This window comes from Chiloscyllium plagiosum, unplaced genomic scaffold, assembly GCF_037043375.1.
Source record: "Chiloscyllium plagiosum isolate Xiang-an unplaced genomic scaffold, Cpla_swu_hap1 HiC_scaffold_53Y, whole genome shotgun sequence".
NCBI lineage: Eukaryota > Metazoa > Chordata > Chondrichthyes > Orectolobiformes > Hemiscylliidae > Chiloscyllium > Chiloscyllium plagiosum.
The window spans coordinates 8,374,609-8,394,886 of record NW_028270192.1 but is presented as its reverse complement, the minus strand read 5'-3'; the positions used below and the strand labels follow the sequence as shown (position 1 = coordinate 8,394,886).

Here is a 20,278-nt window from a genome sequence, read left to right as displayed (position 1 = left end):
TCTCTTTCATTTAATATGTCAACATTAACTCTATATTTCAATCAAACAAACTCAACTCATAAACCTCCTGAATCAATTTACACACATTCATGTAATGAAATGCATTTCGCGACTTTTTCAAAGAGTATAGCTCCTAACATTCATTCAATGCAACGGGCAAAACGGATTCATTCTATGAAACAAACATTCATTCATTTATACAAAATGCACGCCTTAATGCAATGAGTTGAGCTTCTCTCATTCATTCAACTTGTCAAGCATTACGCTTTAATTCAATCAAGCAAGCTGCACTCATTGATGCATTGAAACAAAAGTTAGTCGTTATTTCAGTACAACAAACTTAACACACTTATTTAGTGATTCAAATTGCACACGTTCGTTCAAACAAAGACACGGCATTTGTCAATTCAATGAGTAGAGCTACTCTCATTCATTCAATGCCACAAGCTTCACGCATTGGCTGAATCATACTGCACACATTCACTCAATGAACGAAACTGCATGTGTTAATTCAAAAGTAGAAGTTCTCTCATTCACTCCTTGTGTTAAACTTAACGCTTTAAGTCAATGAAACAAACGGCATTCATTCATGGATTGAATCAAACTTCAATCCTTGATTCAATGATTCAAAACTTATTTCTTGTTTCAAAGGAACAAACGTATCTCACTTATTTAGTGAATCCTACTGGACTCGATCATTCAATGAAACAAACTGCACATTTTAATGCAGTGAGTAAAAGTAATCTCATTGTTTCAATGCCGAAAGCTAAGCGATTTACTTCAATGAGTAGAGCTTCTCTCCTTCATTTAATATGTCAACATTAACTCTTTAATTCAATCAAAAAAACTTAACAAATAAACCTCGTGAATCATTCTGCACTATTCTTTCAATGAAATGCACTGCACGTCTTATTCAAAGAGTCGAACTCATTCCATCCATTTAATGCCATGAGCGAAACGGATTCATTCAATGATGCAAACTGCACGCATTCATTCAAAGATACAGACTGTACACCTTAATTCAATGAGTAGAGCGTTTCTCATTTATTCAACATTTCAATCTTAACTCTTTAATTTAATCAAGCAAACTGCATTCATTGATTCATTGAATCAAACATTATTCTTTATTTCAATGAAATGAACTTAACACACGTTTTTAGTGAATCAGATTGCACTCGTGCATGCAATCAAAGACACTGCACTTGTCAATTCAAGATTAGAGCTACTCTCATTCATTTAATGTATCATTCTTAACTCTATAATTCAAGCAAACAAACTTTAGTCACAACTCTCGTGAATCAATTTGCACACATTCATGTAATGAAATGCATTGCACGACTTTTTCAAAGATTATAGCTCTTAACATTCATTCAATGCAACGGGCAAAACGGATTCATTCTATGAAACAAACATTCATTCATTTATACAAAATGCACGACTTAATGCAATCAGTAGAGCTTCTCTAATTCATTCAACTTGTCGAGTTTTACGCTTTAATTCAATCAAGCAAGCTGCACTCATTGATGCATTGAAACAAAAATTGTCCGTTATTTCAATGAAACAAACTTAACACACTTATTTACTTTTTCATATTGCACACGTTCATTCAAACAAAGACACGGCATTTGTCAATTCAATGAGTAGAGCTACTCTCTTTCATTCAATGCCACATTCTTCTCGCATTGGCTGAATCGTACTCCATGAACGAAACTGCATGTCTTATTTCAATGAGTAGAGGTTCTCTCATTCACTCCATGTGTCAAGCTTAACTCTTTCAGTCAATGAAACAAACGGCATTCACTCATGGATTGAATCAAACTTCAATACTTGATTCAATGATTCAAAACTTATTCCTTGTTTCAAAGGAACAAACGTAACTCACTTATTTAGTTAATCCTACTGGACTCGATCATTCAATGAAACAAACTGTACATTATAATGCAGTGAATAAAGGTAATCTCATTGATCAATGCCGCAAGCTAAGCGATTTAGTTCAATGAGTGGAGCTTCTCTCCTTATTTTAATATGTCAACATTAACTCTTTAATTCAATCAAACAAACTTAACACATTAACCTCGTGAATCATTGTGCACATTCATTCAATGAAATGCACTGCACGACTTATTAATAGAATAGAGCTCCTAACGTTCATTCAATGCCACGAGCAAAAGTATTTTTTCTATGAAACAAACTGCACGCAATCATTCAATGTTACAGACTGTACTCCTTAATTCAGTGGTAGAGATTCTCTCATTGATTCAATCAAGCAAGCTCCGTTCATTGATTCATTGAATCAAACATTATTCGTTATTTCAATGAAACAAACTTAACACACTTATTTAGTGGTTCATATTGCACACGTTCATTCAATCAAAGACAAGGCACTTGTCAATTCAAAGAGTAAAGCTACTCTCATTCATTCAATGCCACAAGCTTCACGCATTGGCTGAATCATACTGCACACATTCACTCCATGAACGAAACTGCATGTGTCAATTCAATGACTCTATGTGTCAAGCTTAACGCTTTATTTCAATGAGACAAACGGCATTCACTCATTGATTGATTCAAATTTCAATCCTTGAGTCAATGAATCAAAACTTATTCCTTGTTTCAAAGGAACAAACGTAACTCACTAATTTAGTGAATCCTACTGGACTCGACATAAACTCTTTAATTCAATCAAACAAACTTAACACATAAACCTCGTTAATCAATATGCACTATTGTTTCAATGAAATGCACTGCATGTCTTATTCAAAGAGTAGAACTCATTCCATTCATTCAATTCCACGAACGAAACGGATGCATTCAATAATGCAAACTGCACGCATTCATTCAAAGATACAGACCGTACACCTTAATTCAATGAGTAGAGCGTTTCTCATTCATTCAACGTGTCAATCTTAACTCTTTAATTTAATCAAGCAAACTGCTTTCATTGAATCAAACATTATTCATTATTTCAATGAAATAAATTTAACACACGTTTTTAGTGATTCAAATTGCACACGTGCATGCAATCAAAGACACTGCACTTGTCAATTCAAGAGTAGAGCTACTCTCATTCATTTAATGTGTCATTCTTAACTCTATAATTCAATCAAACAAACTTAACTCATAAACCTCGTGAATCAATTTGCACACATTCATTCAATGAAATGCACTGCACTACTTATTAATAAAGTAGAGCTCTTAACGGTCATTCAATGCTCGAACAAAAGTATTCATTCAATGATGCAAACTGCACGCATTCATTCAACGATACAGACTGTACGCCTTAATTCAATGGTAGAACTTCTCTCAATCTTTCAACGTGTCAAGCTTTACGCTTTAATTCAATCAAGCAAGCTGCATTCCATTGATTCATTGAATCAAACATTATACGTTATTTCAGTGCAACAAACTTAACACACTTATTTAGTGATTCATATTGCACAAGTTCATTCAAACAAAGACCACGGCATTTGTCAATTCAATGAGTAGAGCTACTCTCATTCATTCAATTCCACAAGTTTCACACATTGGCTGAATCATACTGCACACATTCACTGCATGAACGAAATTGCATGTGTTAATTCAATGAGTAGAGCTTCTCTCTTTCACTCCATGTGTCATGTTTAAACCTTTAATTCAATGAAACAAACAGCATTCGCTCATGGATTGAATCAAATTCAATCCTTGAGTCAATGAATCAAAACTTATTCCTTGTTTCAAAGGAACAAACGTAACTCACTTATTAATTGAATCTTACTGGACTCGATCATTCAATGAAACAAACATTATAATGCAGTGAGTAGAGGTCATCTCATTGTTTCAATGCCGCAAGCAAAGCGATTTACTTCAATGAGTATAGCTTCTCTCTTTCATTTAATATGTCAACATTAACTCTATATTTCAATCAAACAAACTCAACTCATAAACCTCCTGAATCAATTTACACACATTCATGTAATGAAATGCATTTCGCGACTTTTTCAAAGAGTATAGCTCCTAACATTCATTCAATGCAACGGGCAAAACGGATTCATTCTATGAAACAAACATTCATTCATTTATACAAAATGCACGCCTTAAGGCAATGAGTTGAGCTTCTCTCATTCATTCAACTTGTCAAGCTTTACGCTTTAATTCAATCAAGCAAGCTGCACTCATTGATGCATTGAAACAAAAGTTAGTCGTTATTTCAGTGCAACAAACTTAACACACTTATTTAGTGATTCAAATTGCACATGTTCATTCAAACAAAGACACGGCATTTGTCAATTCAATGAGTAGAGCTACTCTCATTCATTCAATGCCACAAGCTTCACGCATTGGCTGAATCATACTGCACACATTCACTCAATGAACGAAACTGCATGTGTTAATTCAATGAGTAGAAGTTCTCTCATTCACTCCTTATGTCAAGCTTAACGCGTTAAGTTAATGAAACAAACGGCATTCATTCATGGATTGAATCAAACTTCAATCCTTGATTCAATGATTCAAAACTTATTTCTTGTTTCAAAGGAACAAACGTATCTCACTTATTTAGTGAATCCTACAGGACTCGATCATTCAATGAAACAAACTGCACATTATAATGCAGTGAGTAAAAGTAATCTCATTGTTTCAATGCTGAAAGCTAAGCGATTTACTTCAATGAGTAGAGCTTCTCTCCTTCATTTAATATGTCAACATTAACTCTTTAATTCAATCAAACAAACTTAACACATAAACCTCGTGAATCATTCTGCACTATTCTTTCAATGAAATGCACTGCACGTCTTATTCAAAGAGTCGAACTCATTCCATCCATTTAATGCCACGAGCGAAACGGATTCATTCAATGATGCAAACTGCACGCATTCATTCAAAGATACAGACTGTACACCTTAATTCAATGAGTAGAGCGTTTCTCATTTATTCAACATTTCAATCTTAACTCTTTAATTTAATCAAGCAAACTGCATTCATTGATTCATTGAATCAAACATTATTCTTTATTTCAATGAAATGAACTTAACACACGTTTTTAGTGAATCAAATTGCATTCGTGCATGCAATCAAAGACACTGCACTTGTCAATTCAAGAGTAGAGCTACTCTCATTCATTTAATGTATCATTCTTAACTCTATAATTCAAGCAAACAAACTTTAGTCATAACCCTCGTGAATCGATTTGCACACATTCATGTAATGAAATGCATTGCACGACTTTTTCAAAGATTATAGCTCTTAACATTCATTCAATGCAACGGGCAAAACGGATTCATTCTATGAAACAAACATTCATTCATTTATACACAATGCACGACTTAATGCAATCAGTAGAGCTTCTCTAATTCATTCAACTTGTCGAGTTTTACGCTTTAATTCAATCAAGCAAGCTGCACTCATTGATGCATTGAAACAAAAATTATCCGTTATTTCAATGAAACAAACTTAACACACTTATTTACTTTTTCATATTGCACACGTTCATTCAAACAAAGACACGGCATTTGTCAATTCAATGAGTAGAGCTACTCTCATTCATTCAATGCCACAAGCTTCTCGCATTGGCTGAATCGTACTCCATGAACGAAACTGCATGTCTTATTTCAATGAGTAGAGGTTCTCTCATTCACTCCATGTGTCAAGCTTAACTCTTTCAGTCAATGAAACAAACGGCATTCACTCATGGATTGAATCAAACTTCAATACTTGATTCAATGATTCAAAACTTATTCCTTGTTTCAAAGGAACAAACGTAACTCACTTATTTAGTTAATCCTACTGGACTCGATCATTCAATGAAACAAACTGTACATTATAATGCAGTGAATAAAGGTAATCTCATTGATCAATGCCGCAAGCTAAGCGATTTAGTTCAATGAGTGGAGCTTCTCTCCTTATTTTAATATGTCAACATTAACTCTTTAATTCAATCAAACAAACTTAACACATTAACCTCGTGAATCATTGTGCACATTCATTCAATGAAATGCACTGCACGACTTATTAATAGAGTAGAGCTCCTAACGTTCATTCAATGCCACGAGCAAAAGTATTTTTTCTATGAAACAAACTGCACGCAATCATTCAATGTTACAGACTGTACGCCTTAATTCAGTGGTAGAGATTCTCTCATTGATTCAATCAAGCAAGCTACGTTCATTGATTCATTGAATCAAACATTATTCGTTATTTCAATGAAACAAACTTAACACACTTATTTAGTGGTTCATATTGCACACGTTCATTCAATCAAAGACAAGGCACTTGTCAATTCAAAGAGTAAAGCTACTCTCATTCATTCAATGCCACAAGCTTCACGCATTGGCTGAATCATACTGCACACATTCACTCCATGAACGAAACTGCATGTGTCAATTCAATGAGTAGAACTTCTCTCATTCACTCTATGTGTCAAGCTTAACGCTTTAATTCAATGAGACAAACGGCATTCACTCATTGATTGATTAAATTTCAATCCTTGAGTCAATGAATCAAAACTTATTCCTTGTTTCAAAGGAACAAACGTAACTCACTAATTTAGTGAATCCTACTGGACTCGACATAAACTCTTTAATTCAATCAAACAAACTTAACACATAAACCTCGTGAATCAATGTGCACTATTTTTTCAATGAAATGCACTGCACGTCTTATTCAAAGAGTAGAACTCATTCCATTCATTCAATTCCACGAACGAAACGGATGCATTTAATGATGCAAACTGCACGCATTCATTCAAAGATACAGACTGTACACCTCAATTCAATGAGTAGAGCGTTTCTCATTCATTCAATGTGTCAATCTTAACTCTATAATTTAATTAAGCAAACTGCTTTCATTGAACAAACATTATTCGTTATTTCAATGAAATAAACTTAACACACGTTTTTAGTGATTCAAATTGCACACGTGCATGCAATCAAAGACACTGCACTTGTCAATTCAAGAGTAGAGCTACTCTCATTCATTTAATGTGTCATTCTTAACTGTATAATTCAATCAAACAAACTTAACTCATAAACCTCGTGAATCAATTTGCACACATCCATTCAATGAAATCCACTGCACTACCTATTAATAAAGTAGAGCTCCTAATGGTCATTCAATGCTCGAGCAAAAGTATTCATTCAATGAGGCAAACTGCACGCATTCATTCAACGATACAGACTGTACGCCTTAATTCAATGGTAGAACTTCTCTCAATCTTTCAACGTGTCAAGCTTTACGCTTTAATTCAATAAAGCAAGCTGCATTCCATTGATTCATTTAATCAAACATTATACGTTATTTCAGTGCAACAAACTTAACACACTTATTTAGTGATTCATATTGCACACGTTCATTCAAACAAAGACCACGGCATTTGTCAATTCAATGAGTAGAGCTACTCTCATTCATTCAATTCCACAAGTTTCACACATTGGCTGAATCATACTGCACACATTCACTGCATGAACGAAATTGCATGTGTTAATTCAATGAGTAGAGCTTCTCTCTTTCACTCCATGTGTCAAGTTTAAACCTTTAATTCAATGAAACAAACGGCATTCACTCATGGATTGAATCAAATTCAATCCTTGATTCAATGAATCAAAACTTATTCCTTGTTTCAAAGGAACAAACGTAACTTACTTATTAATTGAATCTTACTGGACTCGATCATTCAATGAAACAAACATTATAATGCAGTGAGTAGAGGTCATCTCATTGTTTCATTGCCACAAGCTATGCGATTTACTTCAATGAGTATAGCTTCTCTCTTTCATTTAATATGTCAACATTAACTCTATATTTCAATCAAACAAACTCAACTCATAAAACTCCTGAAACAATTTACACACATTCATGTAATGAAATGCATTTCACGACTTTTTCAGAGTATAGCTCCTAACATTCATTCAATGCAACGGGCAAAACGGATTCATTCTATGAAACAAACATTCATTCATTTATACAAAATGCACGCCTTAATGCAATGAGTTGAGCTTCTCTCATTCATTCAACTTGTCAAGCTTTACGCTTTAATTCAATCAAGCAAGCTGCACTCATTGATGCATTGAAACAAAAGTTATCCGTTATTTCAATGAAACAAACTTAACACACATGTTTAGTGATTCATATTGCACACGTTCATTCAAACATTTGTCAATTCAATGAGGAGAGCTACTCTCATTCATTCAATGCCACAAGCTTCAAGCAATCGCTCAATCGTACTCCATGAACGAAACTGCAATAACCCACTAATTTAGTGAATCCTACTGGACTCGACATAAACTCTTTAATTCAATCAAACAAACTTAACACATAAACCTCGTGAATCAATGTGCACTATTTTTTCAATGTAATGCACTGCACGTCTTATTCAAAGAGTAGAACTCATTCCATTCATTCAATTCCACGAACGAAACGGATGCATTCAATGATGCAAACTGCACGCATTCATTCAAAGATACAGACTTTACACCTTAATTCAATGAGTAGAGCGTTTCTCATTCATTCAATGTGTCAATCTTAACTCTTTAATTTAATCAAGCAAACTGCTTTCATTGAAACAAACATTATTCATTATTTCAATGAAATAAACTTAACACACTTTTTTAGTGATTCAAATTGCACACGTGCATGCAATCAAAGACACTGCACTTGTCAATTCAAGAGTAGAGCTACTCTCATTCATTTAATGTGTCATTCTTAACTCTATGATTCAATCAAACAAACTTAACTCATATTCATTCAATGATGCAAACTGCACGCATTCATTCAACAATACAAACTGTACGCCTTAATTCAATGGTAGAACTTCTCTCAATCTTTCAACGTGTAAAGCTTTACGCTTTAATTCAATCAAGCAAGCTGCATTCCATTGATTCATTGAATCAAACATTATACGTTATTTCAGTGCAACAAACTTAACACACTTATTTAGTGGTTCATATTGCACACGTTCATTCATACAAAGACACGGCATTTGTCAATTCAATGAGTAGAGCTACTCTCATTCAATCAATTCCACAAGTTTCATACTGCACATACTGCACACATTCACAGCATGAACGAAATTGCATGTGTTAATTCAATGAGTAGAGCTTCTCTCTTTCACTCCATGTGTCAAGTTTAAACCTTTAATTCAATGAAGCAAATGGCATTCACTCATGGATTGAATCAAACTTCAATACTTGATTCAATGATTCAAAACTTATTCTTTGTTTCAAAGGTACAAACGTAACTCACTTATTTAGTTAATCCTACTGGACTCGATCATTCAATGAAACAAACTGCAAATTATAATGCAGTGAGTAAAAGGTAATCTCATTGTTTCATTGCCGCAAGCTAAGCGATTTAGTTCAATGAGTGGAGCTTCTCTCCTTATTTTAATATGTCAACATTAACTCTTTAATTCAATCAAACAAACTTAACACATAAACCTCGTGAATCAATGTGCAAACATTCATTCAATGAAATGCACTGCACGACTTATTAATAGAGTAGAGCTCCTAACGTTCATTCAATGCCACGAGCAAAAGTATTTTTTCTATGAAACAAACTGCACGCAATCATTCAATGATACAAACTGTACGCCTTAATTCAGTGGTAGAGATTCTCTCATTGATTCAATCAAGCAAGCTACGTTCATTGATTCATTGAATCAAACATTATTCGTTATTTCAATGAAACAAACTTAACACACTTATTTAGTGGTTCATATTTCACACGTTCATTCAATCAAAGACAAGGCACTTGTCAATTCAAAGAGTAAAGCTACTCTCATTCATTCAATGCCACAAGCTTCACGCATTGGCAGAATCATACTGCACACATTCACTCCATGAACGAAACTGCATGTGTCAATTCAATAAGTAGAGCTTCTCTCATTCACTCTATGTGTCAAGCTTAACGCTTTAATTCAATGAGACAAACGGCATTCACTCATTGATTGATTCAAATTTCAATCCTTGAGTCAATGAATCAAAACTTATTCCTTGTTTCAAAGGAACAAACGTAACTCACTAATTTAGTGAATCCTACTGGACTCGACATAAACTCTTTAATTCAATCAAACAAACTTAACACATAAACCTCGTGAATCAATGTGCACTATTTTTTCAATGAAATGCACTGCACGTCTTATTCAAAGAGTAGAACTCATTCCATTCATTCAATTCCACGAATGAAACGGATGCATTCAATGATGCAAACTGCACGCATTCATTCAAAGATACAGACTGTACACCTTAATTCAATGAGTAGAGCGTTTCTCATTCATTCAATGTGTCAATCTTAACTCTTTAATTTAATCAAGCAAGCTGCCTTCATTGAATCAAACTTTATTCGTTATTTCAATGAAATAAACTTAACACACTTTTTTAGTGATTCAAATTGCACACGTGCATGCAATCAAAGACACTGCACTTGTCAATTCAAGAGTAGAGCTACTCTCATTCATTTAATGTGTCATTCTTAACTCTATAATTCAATCAAACAAACTTAACTCATAAACCTTGTGAATCAATTTGCACACATTCATTCAATGAAATGCACTGCACTACTTATTAATAAAGTAGAGCTCCTAACGATCATTCAATGCTCGAGCAAAAGTATTCATTCAATGATGCAAACTGCACGCATTCATTCAACGGTACAGACTGTACGCCTTAATTCAATGGTAGAACTTCTCTCAATCTTTCAACGTTTCAAGCTTTACGCTTTAATTCAATCAAGCAAGCTGCATTCCATTGATTCATTGAATCAAACATTATACGTTATTTCAGTGCAACAAACTTAACACACTTATTTAGTGATTCATATTGCACACGTTCATTCATACAAAGACACGGCATTTGTCAATTCAATGAGTAGAGCTACTCTCATTCATTCAATTCCACAAGTTTCACACATTGGCTGAATCATACTGCACACATTCACAGCATGAACGAAATTGCATGTGTTAATTCAATGAGTAGAGCTTCTCTCTTTCACTCCATGTGTCAAGTTTAAACCTTTAATTCAATGAAGCAAACGGCATTCACTCATGGATTGAATCAAATTCAATCCTTGAGTCAATGAATCAAAACTTATTCCTTGTTTCAAAGGAACAAACGTAACTCACTTATTAATTGAATTTTACTGGACTCGATCATTCAATGAAACAAACATTATAATGCAGTGAGTAGAGGTCATCTCATTGTTTCAATGCCGCAAGCAAAGCGATTTACTTCAATGAGTATAGCTTATCTCTTTCATTTAATATGTCAACATTAACTCTATATTTCAATCAAACAAACTCAACTCATGAACCTCGTCACTCAATTTGAAAACATTCATGTAATGAAATGCATTGCACGACTTTTTCAAAGAATATAGCTCTTAACAATCATTCATTGCAACGGGCAAAACGGATTCATTCTATGAAACAACATTCATTCATTTATACAAAATGCACGCCTTAATGCAATGAGTTGAGGTTCTCTCATTCATTCAACTTGTCAAGCTTTACGCTTTAATTCAATCAAGCAAGCTGCACTCATTGTTGCATTGAAACAAAAGTTAGTCGATATTTCAGTGCAACAAACTTAACACACTTATTTAGTCATTCATATTGCACACGTTCATTCAAACATTTGTCAATTCAATGAATAGAGCTACTCTCATTCATTCAATGCCACAAGCTTCACGCAATGGCTGAATCGTACTACATGAACGAAACTGCAATAACTCACTAATTTAGTGAATCCTACTGGACTCGACATAAACTCTTTAATTCAATCAAACAAACTTAACACATAAACCTCGTGAATCAATGTGCACTATTTTTTCAATGAAATGCACTGCACGTCTTATTCAAAGAGTAGAACTCATTCCATTCATTCAATTCCACGAACGAAACGGATGCATTCAATGATGCAAACTGCACGCATTCATTCAAAGATACAGACTGTACACCTTAATTCAATGAGTAGAGCGTTTCTCATTCATTCAATGTGTCAATCTTAACACTTTAATTTAATCAAGCAAACTGCTTTCATTGAATCAAACATTATTCATTATTTCAATGAAATAAACTTAACACACTTTTTTAGTGATTCAAATTGCACACGTGCATGCAATCAAAGACACTGCACTTGTCAGTTCAAGAGTAGAGCTACTCTCATTCATTTCATGTATCATTCTTAAATCTATAATTCAATCAAACAAACTTAACTAATAAACCTCGTGAATCAATTTGCACACATTCATTCAATGAAATGCACTGCACTACTTATTAATAAAGTAGAGCTCCTAACGATCATTCAATGCTCGAGCAAAAGTATTCATACAATGATGCAAACTGCACGCATTCATTCAACGATACAGACTGTATGCCTTAATTCAATGGTAGAACTTCTCTCAATCTTTCAACGTGTCAAGCTTTACGCTTTAATTCAATCAAGCAAGCTGCATTCCATTGATTCATTGAATCAAACATTATACGTTATTTCAGTGCAACAAACTTAACACACTTATTTAGTGATTCATATTGCACATGTTCATTCAAACAAAGACCACGGCATTTGTCAATTCAATGAGTAGAGCTACTCTCATTCATTCAATTCCACAAGTTTCACACATTCGCTGAATCATACTGCACACATTCACAGCATGAACGAAATTGCATGTGTTAATTCAATGAGTAGACCTTCTCTCTTTCACTCTATGTGTCAAGTTTAAACCTTTAATTCAATGAAACAAACGGCATTCACTCATGGATTGAATCAAACTTCAATACTTGATTCAATGATTCAAAACTTATTCTTTGTTTCAAAGGAACAAACGTAACTCACTTATTTAGTTAATCCTACTTGACTCGATCATTCAATGAAACAAACTGCACATTATAATGCAGTGAGTAAAGGTAATCTCAATGTTTCAATGCCGCAAGCTAAGCGATTTAGTTCAATGAGTGGAGCTTCTCTCCTTATTTTAATATGTCAACATAAACTCTTTAATTCAATCAAACAAACTTAACACATAAACCTCGTGAATCAATGTGCAAACATTCATTCAGTGAAATGCACTGCACGACTTATTAATAGAGTAGAGCTCCTAACGTTCATTCAATGCCACGAGCAAAAGTATTTTTTCTATGAAACAAACTGCACGCAATCATTCAATGATACAGACTGTACGCCTTAATTCAGTGGTAGAGATTCTCTCATTAATTCAATCAAGCAAGCTACATTCATTGATTCATTGAATCAAACATTATTCGTTATTTCAAAGAAACAAACTTAACACACTTATTTAGTGGTTCATATTGCACACGTTCATTCAATCATGGACAAGGCACTTGTCAATTCAAAGAGTAAAGCTACTCTCATTCATTCAATGCCACAAGCTTCACGCATTGGCAGAATCATACTGCACACATTCACTCCATGAACGAAACTGCATGTGTCAATTCAATGAGTAGAGCTTCTCTCATTCACTCTATGTGTCAAGCTTAACGCTTCAATTCAATGAGACAAACGGCATTCACTCATTGATTGATTCAAATTTCAATCATTGAGTCAATGAATCAAAACTTATTCCTTGTTTCAAAGGAACAAACGTAACTCACTAATTTAGTGAATCCTACTGGACTCGACATAAACTCTTTAATTCAATCAAACAAACTTAACACATAAACCTCCTGAATCAATGTGCTCTATTTTTTCAATGAAATGCACTGCACGTCTTATTCAAAGAGTAGAACTCATTCCATTCATTCAATTCCACGAACGAAACGGATGCATTCAATGATGCAAACTGCACGCATTCATTCAAAGATACAGACTGTACACCTTAATTCAATGAGTAGAGCGTTTCTCATTCATTCAATGTGTCAATCTTAACTCTTTAATTTAATCAAGCAAACTGCTTTCATTGAAACAAACATTATTCGTTATTTCAATGAAATAAACTTAACACACTTTTTTAGTGATTCAAATTGCACACGTGCATGCAATCAAAGACACTTGCAATTCAAGAGTAGAGCTACTCTCATTCATTTAATGTGTCATTCTTAACTCTATAATTCAATCAAACAAACTTAACTCATAAACCTCGTGAATCAATTTGCACACATTCATTCAATGAAATGCACTGCACTACTTATTAATAAAGTAGAGCTCCTAACGGTCATTCAATGCTCGAGCAAAAGTATTCATTCAATGATGCAAACTGCACGCATTCATTCAACGATACAGACTGTACGCCTTAATTCAATGGTAGAACTTCTCTCAATCTTTCAACGTGTCAAGCTTTAAACTTTGATTCAATCAAGCAAGCTGCATTCCATTGTTTCATTGAATCAAACATTATACGTTATTTCAGTGCAACAAACTTAACACACTGATTTAGTGATTCATATTGTACACGTTCATTCAAACAAATACCACATCATTTGTCAATTCAATGAGTAGAGCTACTCTCATTCATTCAATTCCACAAGTTTCACACATTGGCTGAATCATACTGCACACATTCACAGCATGAACGAAATTGCATGTGTTAATTCAATGAGTAGAGCTTCTCTCTTTCACTCCATGTGTCAAGTTTAAACCTTTAATTCAGTGAAACAAACGGCATTCACTCATGGATTGAATCTAATTCAATCCTTGAGTCAATGAATCAAAACTTATTCCTTGTTTCAAAGGAACAAACGTAACTCACTTATTAATTGAATTTTACTGGACTCGATTATTCAATGAAACAAACATTATAATGCAGTGAGTAGAGGTCATCTCATTGTTTCAATGCCGCAAGCAAAGCGATTTACTTCAATGAGTATAGCTTATCTCTTTCATTTAATATGTCAACATTAACTCTATATTTCAATCAAACAAACTCAACTCATAAACCTCGTGAATCAATTTGCACACATTCATTCAATGAAATGCACTGCACTACTTATTAATAAAGTAGAGCTCCTAACGGTCATTCAATGCTCGAGCAAAAGTATTCATTCAATGATGCAAACTGCACGCATTCATTCAACGATACAGACTGTATGCCTAAATTCAATGATAGAACTTCTCACAATCTTTCAACGTGTCAAGCTTTACGCTTTAATTCAATCAAGCAAGCTGCATTCCATTGATTCATTGAATCAAACATTATACGTTATTTCAGTGCAACAAACTTAACACACTTATTTAGTGATTCATATTGTACACGTTCATTGAAACAAACACACGGCATTTGTCAATTCAATGAGTAGAGCTACTCTCATTCATTCAATGCCACAAGCTTCACGCAATGGCTGAATCGTACTCCATGAACGAAACTGCAATAACACACTAATTTAGTGAAACCTACTGGACTCGACATAAACTCTTTAATTCAATGAAACAAACTTAACACATAAACCTCGTGAATCAATGTGCACTATATTTTCAATGAAATGCACTGCACGTCTTATTCAAAGAGTAGAACTCATTACATTCATTCAATTCCACGAATGAAACGGATGCATTCAATGATGCAAACTGCACGCATTCATTCAAAGATACAGACTGTACACCTTAATTCAATGAGTAGAGCGTTTCTCATTCATTCAATGTGTCAATCTTAACTCTTTAATTTAATCAAGCAAACTGCTTTCATTGAATCAAACATTATTCATTATTTCAATGAAATCAACTTAACACACTTTTTTTAGTGATTCAAATTGCACATGTGCATGCAATCAAAGATACTGCACTTGTCAATTCAAGAGTAGAGCTACTCTCATTCATTTAATGTATCATTCTTAACTCTATAATTCAATCAAACAAACTTAACTCATAAACCTCGTGAATCAATTTGCACACATTCATTCAATGAAATGCACTGCACTACTTATTAATAAAGTAGAGCTCCTAACGGTCATTCAATGCTCGAGCAAAAGTATTCATTCAATGATGCAAACTGCACGCAAACAATCAACGATGCAGACTGTACGCCTTAATTCAATGGTATTACTTCTCACAATCTTTCAACGTGTCAAGCTTTACGCTTTAATTCAATCAAGCATGCTGCATTCCATTGATTCATTGAATCAAACATTATACGTTATTTCAGTGCAACAATCTTAACACACTTATTTAGTGAATCATATTGCACACGTTCGTTCAAAGAAAGACCACGGCATTTGTCAATTCAATGAGTAGAGCTACTCTCATTCATTCAATTCCACAAGTTTCACACATTGGCTAAATCATACTGCACACATTCACAGCATGAACGAAATTGCATGTGTTAATTCAATGAGTAGAGCTTCTCTCTTTCACTCCATGTGTCAAGTTTAAACCTTTAATTCAATGAAACAAACGGCATTCACTCATGGATTGAATCAAACTTCAATACTTGATTCAATGATTCAAAACTTATTCCTTGTTTCAAAGGAACAAACGTAACTCTTTTATTTAGATAATCCTACTGGACTCGATCATTCAATGAAACAAACTGCACATGATAATGCAGTGAGTAAAGGTAATCTCATTGTTTCAATGCCGCAAGCTAAGCGATTTCGTTCAATGAGTGGAGCTTCTCTCCTTATTTTCATATATCAACATTAACTCTTTAATTCAATCAAACACACTTAACACATAAACCTCGTGAATCAATGTGCAAACATTCACTCAATGAAATGCACTGCACGACTTATTAATAGAGTAGAGCTCCTAACGTTCATTCAATGCCACGAGCAAAAGTATTTTTTCTATGAAACAAACTGCACGCAATCATTCAATGATACAGACTGTACGCCTTAATTCAGTGGTAGAGATTCTCCCATTGATTCAATCAAGCAAGCTACGTTCATTGATTCATTGAATCAAACATTATTCGTTATTTCAATGAAACAAACTTAACACACTTATTTAGTGGTTCATATTGCACACGTTCATTCAATCAAAGACAAGGCACTTGTCAATTCAAAGAGTAAAGCTACTCTCATTCATTCAATGCCACAAGCTTCACGCATTGGCAGAATCATACTGCATACATTCACTCCATGAACGAAACTGCATGTGTCAACTCAATGAGTAGAGCTTCTCTCATTCACTCTGTGTGTCAAGCTTAACGCTTTAATTCAATGAGACAAACGGCATTCACTCATTGATTGATTCAAATTTCAATCCTTGAGTCAATGAATCAAAACTTATTCCTTGTTTCAAAGGAACAAACGCAACTCACTAATTTAGTGAATCCTACTGGACTCGACATAAACTCTTTAATTCAATCAAACAAACTTAACACATAAACCTCGTGAATCAATGTGCAGTATTTGTTCAATGAAATGCACTGCACGTCTTATTCAAAGAGTAGAACTCATTCCATTCATTCAATTCCACGAACAAAACGGATGCATTCAATGATGCAAACTGCACGCATTCATTCAAAGATACAGACTGTACACCTTAATTCAATGAGTAGAGCGTTTCTCATTCATTCAATGTGTCAATCTTAACTCTAATTTAATCAAGCAAACTGCTTTCATTGAATCAAACATTATTCATTATCTCAATTAAATAAACTTAACACACTTTTTTAGTGATTCAAATTGCACACGGGAATGCAATCAAAGACACTGCACTTGTCAATTCAAGAGTAGAGCTACTCTCATTCATTTCATGTGTCATTCTTAACTCTATAATTCAATCAAACAAACTTAACTCATAAACCTCGTGAATCAATTTGCACACATTTATTCAATGAAATGCACTGCACTACTTATTAATAAAGTAGAGCTCCTAACGGTCATTCAATGGTCGAGCAAAAGTATTCATTCAATGATGCAAACTGTACGCGTTCATTCAACGATACAGACTGTACGCCTTAATTCAATGGTAGAACTTCTCTCAATCTTTCAACGTGTCAAGCTTTACGCTTTTATTCAATCAAGCAAACTTATTCCATTGATTCATTGAATCAAACATTATACGTTATTTCGGTGCAACAAACTTAACACACTTATTTAGTGATTCATATTGCACACGTTCATTCAAACAAAGACACGGCATTTGTCAATTCAATGAGTAGAGCTACTCTCATTCATTCAATTCCACAAATTTCACACATTGGCTGAATCATACTGCACACATTCACTGCATGAACGAAATTGCATGTGTTAATTCAATGAGTAGAGCTTCTCTCTTTCACTCCATGTATCAAGTTTAAACCTTTAATTCAGTGAAACAAACGGCCATCACTCATGGATTGAATCAAATTCAATCCTTGAGTCAATTAATCAAAACTTATTCCTTGTTTCAAAGGAACAAACGTAACTCACTTATTAATTGAATTTTACTGGACACGATCATTCAATGAAACAAACATTATAATGCAGTGAGAAGAGGTCATACCATTGTTTCAATGCCGCAAGCAAAGTGATTTACTTCAATGAGTATAGCTTATCTCTTTCATTTAATATATCAACATTAACTCTATATTTCAATCAAACAAACTCAACTCATAAACCTCGTCAATCAATTTGCACACATTCATGTAATGAAATGCATTGCACGACTTTTTCAAAGAATATAGCTCTTAACATTCATTCAATGCAACGGGCAAAACGGATTCATTCTATGAAACAAACATTCATTCATTTATACAAAATGCACGCCTTAATGCAATGAGTTGAGCTTCTCTCATTCATTCAACTTGTCAAGCTTTACGCTTTAATTCAATCAAGCAAGCTGGACTCATTGACGCATTGAAACAAAAATTATCCGTTATTTCAATGAAACAGACTTAACACACTTATTTAGTGATTCATATTGCACACGTTCATTCAAACATTTGTCAATTAAATGAGTAGAGCTACTCTCCTTCATTCAATGCCACAAGCTTCACGCAATGGCTGAATCGTACTCCATGAACGAAACTGCAATAACTCACTAATTTAGTGAATCCTACTGGACTCGACATAAACTCTTTAATTCAATCAAACAAACTTAACACATAAACCTCGTGAATCAATGTGCACTATTTTTTCAATGAAATGCACTGCACGTCTTATTCAAAGAGTAGAACTCATTCCATTCATTCAATTCCACGAACGAAACGGATGCATTCAATGATGCAAACTGCACGCATTCATTCAAAGATACAGACTGTACACCTTAATTCAATGAGTAGAGCGTTTCTCATTCATTCAATGTGTCAATCTTAACTCTTTAATTTAATCAAGCAAACTCGTTTCAATGAATCAAACATTATTCATTATTTCAATGAAATAAACTTAACACACTTTTTAGTGATTCAAATTGCACACGTGCATGCAATCAAAGACACTGCACTTGTCAATTCAAGAGTAGAGCTACTCTCATTCATTTAATGTGTCATTCTTAACTCTATAATTCAATCAAACAAACTTAACTCATAAACCTCGTGAATCAATTTGCACACATTCATTCAATGAAATGCACTGCACTACTTATTAATAAAGTAGAGCTCCTAACGGTCATTCAATGCTCGAGCAAAAGTATTCATTCAATGATGCAAACTGTACGCATTCATTCAACAATACCGACTGTACGCCTTAATTCAATGGTAGAACTTCTCTCAATCTTTCAACGTGTCAAGCTTTACGCTTTAATTCAATCAAGCAAGCTTATTCCATTGATTCATTGAATCAAATATTATACGTTATTTCAGTGCAACAAACTTAACACACTTATTTAGTGATTCATATTGCACACGTTCATTCAAACAAAGACACGGCATTTGTCAATTCAATGAGTAGAGCTACTCTCATTCATTCAATTCCACAAGTTTCACACATTGGCTGAATCATACTGCACACATTCACTGCATGAACGAAATTGAATGTGTTAATTCAATGAGTAGAGCTTCTCTCTTTCACTCCATGTGTCAAGTTTAAACCTTTAATTCAGTGAAACAAACGGCATTCACTCATGGATTGAATCAAGTTCAATCCTTGAGTCAATGAATCAAAACTTATTCCTTGTTTCAAAGGAACAAACGTAACTCACTTATTAATTGAATCTTACTGGACTCGATCATTCAATGAAACAAACATTATAATGCAGTGAGTAGAGGTCATCTCATTGTTTCAATGCCGCAAGCAAAGTGATTTACTTCAATGAGTATAGCTTATCTCTTTCATTTAATATGTCAACATTAAATCTATATTTCAATCAAACAAACTCAACTCATAAACCTCGTCAATCAATTTGCACACATTCATGTAATGAAATGCATTGCACGACTTTTTCAAAGAATATAGCTCTTAACATTCATTCAATGCAACGGGCAAAACGGATTCATTCTA

At 34.0% G+C, this 20,278-nt stretch overlaps 1 long non-coding RNA gene across 1 annotated transcript in view; it reads right to left on the bottom strand.

Moving 5' to 3' along the window:
* Nucleotides 1-20,278, bottom strand: part of LOC148134602 (uncharacterized) — a 926,298-nt gene that overhangs the window by 312,081 nt on the left and 593,939 nt on the right. The window lies entirely within an intron of this gene.